Source organism: Oryza glaberrima, chromosome 11, assembly GCF_000147395.1.
Source record: "Oryza glaberrima chromosome 11, OglaRS2, whole genome shotgun sequence".
Taxonomy (NCBI): Eukaryota; Viridiplantae; Streptophyta; class Magnoliopsida; order Poales; family Poaceae; genus Oryza; species Oryza glaberrima.
In genome coordinates, this window is record NC_068336.1 from 9755508 (window position 1) to 9761557 (window position 6050).

A 6050-nucleotide genomic window follows, 5' to 3' on the forward strand; every position below is an offset into this window, starting at 1 on the left:
CCTGTTCCTGGCCTGGAACAATTCCCCGCCTCTGACCCTCCGGTTCTAACCCGGACGCGAGGAGACGGCGCGGTGGCGCACCGACGGCGACGGCGACCGCTTCCCATCCGACGTCCGCGCTCTCCGCCGCCTTCTTGCCGGTAACACATCACCGTCATCTTCCTTGTTCCTTTCTCTCTCCGGCGCTAGGGTTCTTTCTTGCTAGGGTTCTTGGCCACCGTCTCCTCCCCTGCTGCTGTAGCACACCACCGCTCCCTCCTTGGGAAATCAATCTCACATGATTCACAATGAGACGCATGACTAAGGTTCTTGCTTGCTAGGGTTCTTGGCTCTCCAGACCTGTATAGGAAGGCATGGCTGGATTTCAGTGGTGGAATAAAATGCTCCATGTTGATCTGGGTGATTGCGATGATGATTAAGGGCATGACTATTGTTTTTGTTGCAAGCAACAAATCCTTTTTATAGCACATCATTTGCATACATCAGTTTCCATATTCTTCTTTTGGTGTTAGCATAAATGTATTTGTGCTTCTGTGCAAAAGCAAGGGCACAAATCAAGTTTGGTGACTAAAGAACTATTCTTCTTTTGGTGTTAGCATAAATTGCATGTTGTACCAAGTATGGTGACTAAAGAACTATTCTTGATATTCCAATTCTTCGGATGTGTATGCTTTTACTTTTGTTTCCCTGTCAAGTTTTTCACGAGCTTATCATGCGGTTTGTTAGACGAAAAATTAATGGTTTGCCTGACTTGTGCACAATTTGATTTTCTATCAAACAGTAATGCAATCTTTGATGTTTGCCTTACTTAGTGGCACTTAATTTCCACTGAAGATCATTATGGAAATTGGAATAGCAAGTCAAGTCGATGAAAATTTGCAATAGGAGCATCTTTGCTGGTTTAAGTACAGGAGTTGGTGGAGCTAGGAAAAATTGGTCCTTTACACAATATATGAGGTGAACTTGGCTTAAGTGGTAGTTAATGTTTCTCGTCACATTGTACACTTATATGCATAATAATATTCCTGAAAGGACCAATGCACTAGGAAGTAGCTTGGTGGTGCTGTTAGGTTTGGACAATTTGGAAGAACTTCTTTGTTTGGAGTTCTTCTTTTGGACACTTGTACCAAAAGCTGTCCTAGGTGGAAATCTAATATTACAATACTCGATTGGCATATTTTCTAATATTACAATAATCTAATTATGATTTTGGGTTTTAATTCGACAATTACCTTTTGAATTCTTCTATGCCAACCACAACTGATTATCTCACTGTTCAGTTGGTAATATCTTCTTTTTTATTTTAAAAAATGAAACATATTAACATAATATCGCCTCACAAAAACATGCACCTTGCCTAGGATGAATTATACATGGACTGTGTGATTATCTGCACATAGGCAACTCTATCCTTATTTTCCTACTGTTTCAAGTTTATTTATTCTTATTGGGCTGGACATCACACAATTTAATTTATGCTGATGATACTCAGCAAATTAATGAAGTGTTTGTAGCCTCCAGAGTCCGGGATATTTTGATGTATTATAATTTCTGAGGTGTAGCTAGTGTCTGTTTCTCTGTAAAAAGTATCATAGTTTAGAGCACACAAATTCTATTTTATTTTCATTAACTTGTTTAGAGCACCTTGGCTGCAAGTAGTGAAGTGCAGAACGATGTCTTATCAGAACTCATGCATTTGCAGATTCCTCCTGAAACATTGGTCAGGATGGTCACAGTAGGAGGGGGTCAGGATATTCCTGATTTTGATAACCCACAGCATTTAATTTGAGCTCATTTTAGTGTTCTTTACTGAAGCTAATGCTGAAACTGATCATGTAAACAACCATCCTGAACATATTGCACATTTCTGCTGCTCTGAACTGAAAAGATGGTGCTCTGATCTAAGAACATATTGCATAAGAGAAGATCCTTTGATGACCAGTTTTTGTCAGTTCCTCATGACATTGCTGTTCACCATTCAGATTTCAGAGCCCATTGATTTGCACAACTTAAGACAAAAATGTGTGTGTGACCATATCCACCTCTTGGGAAAAAGTATTGGCACTTACCTTGCGTTTCTTGGGAGTTTATAACTTGTCTTTTCTTTAGCAGTAAGATGATTTTTTATTCACTGTTTAGGGCATGTGAAGCCATTATTTAAAATGCTAATTCTCTCAATTTGCCATCATATTTTAACCGTAGGCTGTCCTGTGGATTCTTGTGTTTTCACTTTTGGAACTTGTTTGCAAATCGGTCTGGTGATAGGCTGTAGCAGCTTGTATTAATTATATACTGTTTCATTTAATTCAGAGTTTTTAATGTTCTCCAATTTGACCAAGAAGAGCTCAATCCATATTGGAATCTGACAAGTTCCTAATGGCAACTTTTTGTGACAAGTTGACCAGCACGATCGCAACACCTAAAGCTTTGCGGTGATAGTAGAGTCGCCAACCACCCTAATCTAGCAAGCACTAGATCAAGTTGGGTTTTGATAAGCTAAACCGGCTAGCGGAGCCGATCTAGATAGAACTATAGATAACTACCCGTCTCGTGGACAAAAAGGAAGGTTTTCAGGACAAACCTACAAAGAGGCGTCGTACTCTCGCAGCGGCGGCGGACGATTTACAGCGCAAATCGACAAAGATGGATGAACTAAGCAAAAACTAAAAGCAATATGAAAAACGATTCGATTGGTTTATTGTTTTTACAATGAACCGGCCTTGTCCCTTATATAGGTGTTGGTCTTGCCCTCTACAGCCCCTCCACGTCTAACTCGGTCTAGAAACAGATGGAAACACGAAACATACATTCCCGAGCAAGGAAACTCAAGACCCGACGAAAACGGAGTCTGACTCGGACTCTACTGGTCAGACCGGCCACACACCGCCGATCTGACCGGCCCACTGGCGGCGGGCGTCCAAACTTTGGCAATTTCCCTATTTTAATCCTAGGTGCCAAATTTGGGTGTAAACACATGCCCCCTGCCTTTTTTATGAACATCGTGAATCTAAAAGCATAGAACATGTTTTTGTCTTAGGGCGATAATCCGATTACCGGCCATAGGACTTCCTAACCATCTTGCCAAACGCTCGGGAAGTATTTCTTTAAGTATTTCTCATTGATTGCTCGCTGAAAACGCTCTCCTTGAAGTGTCTCCAAAAAATATGCGTTTCCTTGAACAATTCCGCATACTCAATAATGACCTTCCCAGCTAGGAGACCACTTACCGAACTCCTTGGATCGAGTACCCAAAGGCAAAATTGTCTTTCAAACCAAGTCTCCAACTTGGAACAACTTTGCTTTCACCATTTTGTTGTACGCTTTGGCCACCCTCTTCTTCTCTTTCTCTATGTCTTCCAAGGCCTTCAAACGCTTGTCGATGACTTCATCAAGATTGTCTCCCATCAACATCTTGTAATCTTCACTTGACAAAACATCTTGCTTGATGTATCGAAGAGAGCCAAGATTTACCTCAACCGGTAAAACGGCTTCCTAACCATACACTAGCTCAAAAGGAGTGACTTTAGTGGCACCACGTTTAGATATCCTATGCACCCACAATGCTTCAGAAAGCACCTCATGCCACTTCTTTGGGTGGTCATCAATCTTCTTTTTGACTAACTTCAACAATGTCTTATTACTCGACTTGGCTTGTCCATTAGCCTGTGCATAGTAAGGAGAAGAACTCAACAATTTTATGCCATAAGATTCGGCAAAACTCTTCACTTCCATAGACAGAAAGGAAGCTCCTTGATCTATAGTCAATATTTGCGGAATACCGAATCAACGGATAATATGCTTCAAAATAAAGTCCATTACCTTTGTATGAGTCATATTCTTGAGCAGCATAGCTTCGGCCCACTTGGTGAAGTAATCCGTTGCAACTAGCATGAACCTATGCCCCTTTGATGACGAACGATAAATTTGACCAATGAAATCCAAAGCCCAACTTCGAAACGGCCATGGTTTGATGATGGGATTCAACACGGTGGCGGGCGCCAATTGAACATTGCCGAACCATTGACAAGCTTCGCATCCCCTATAATATTTGAAACAATCTTCAATCATCCTCGGCCAATAGAACCCCGCTCTCCTAAGCAACCAATTCATCTTATGGGCCGATTGATGAGTTCCACAAATTCCTTCATGTACCTCTTCCATAGCCACTTTAGATTGATCATCATCTAAGCATTTTAATGTATATTGTAAATCATTGCAGCGATATAAATCTTTATCAAGCAATGTATATTGTAAATCATTGCAATAAAGCATAGTTATTTGCAACAGAAAAAAATATCATTGCAATAGTATAATATATTGCTACGAATTATTTTTTGTTGTAATAATTTGATGGCAATAGCTTAATTATCTTGTAGTGATGCACACAATGACACAAACCTAACGTATATGTATGCATACACTTTGTTTGAAAAAAAATATTTTGGGCTAGAAAGGGAAAAGTTTTAATTAGCCCCCAAATTTCCTATGTGCAAAAGTTGATTTCACCTCATCTACGTTTAAAAACGAAATTTTAAGCTCATAAAAATGGAAAAGTTATCTTCCAACTATTTTGGCAAGAAAAATTTAAGTCCTAAAATTCGGGTATGTTACAGGGGACCCATAGGGGCCGGGGCAAGGGCAACTCTGCTGCTGAATTGGAGATCGGGCCGGGCGGGAAAATCGAGGGTTAGGTGCGGATGTTTTGGCCCAACCCGCTCCATTGTAATCCCTGAGCATGACGCAAAACATTCAAAAGATTTCTTTTAAATGGTAAATTTTGCTGTAGAACACTGGGACTTTTGTGTTTTAGCTCTTGACACGGTAAAAGTCGATCTTTATTAGGGCACACTGAACACCGCACCCATTAAAATATTCAGAAAAAAATGCCCCTAATCCAGTTATCATATTCTTCTTCCTTTCCGTTTCCTCTTTCATTTTTTCCTTCTCCATCCTCCTTTCCTTATGGGCGACAGCATGGGCAGTGTGCACTGGCAGGGTAGGGCGGCACCATGGCCACGCGCGGCGAGGTGGTTCGGCGCGAGGACGCCAACCTGGTGCGTTGCTTGGTCTAGCTTGCGATCAAGCGATGGGTATGACCGGCGCGCGGCGGGCGCTGCCTTGCCCATGTGGTGTTCGACACAGAAGTGAAAAAAGGTGCACAAACGTCGAGATCTCGGTTTGGGACAATGAGCCCGCCGCGCACCGGCCGGAGGAGCTGGTCGAACACCATCATGAGGCTAAATTAAGGCTAAAGCAGCAGCTGCTTGTACTGCCGCCATGACAGCAGGTAGGAAGCAAGGACACGGTGACCGCAGCAGGGAAGTCATCGAGCAACGCCGCCATGACTTTTAAGAAAGAATAGGAAAGAAGAGGAAGAATATCACAAGTGTGCCATGGGGACTTTTGACCTTTCACGCTGTTTCTCTCTCCCATTAAAGCATAAATGAATATTGAGTAAAGTCCATCACCGGTCCTAAACTTGTACTGCTGTGTCATCCCGATCCCTAAACTCACAAATCGATCGTTTAGGTCGTCAAACTTGTTCGACTGTGTTATCCTGATCCCGAAACTTGTAGATCACTTGTTTAGATCCACCAACTTGTTCAGTTGTGTCACCCCGGTCCCTAAACTTGGATTTGAATATCATCTGGGTCAAATGGGACGGTCTAAAGACTTTATATTTAAAAATAATTCATAACTTTTTCACGTGAACTCTAATGAAGACAAACTTTATATCAATCTTGTAGCCCTCGACGTGATCTACAACTTTGTAGCTGATTTTTTTTTATTATAAGTCATTTTTTGTCCCAAAATGTAATTTTAAAATTAAATTTTCAAAATCTATAAATATGCAACAATATTTTGGGACCCTAAACAGTTTTAATTCAAAAACTTTTCAACTATAAAGTTGTAGGTCATGTCGAGAGTTACAATTTTAATATAATGTTTGTCTTCATTAGAGTTCACATGAAAAAGTTATGAATTATTTTTTGATATAAAGTTTTTAGACCGTCCTGTTTAGGGACCGGGGTGACACAACTGAACAAGTT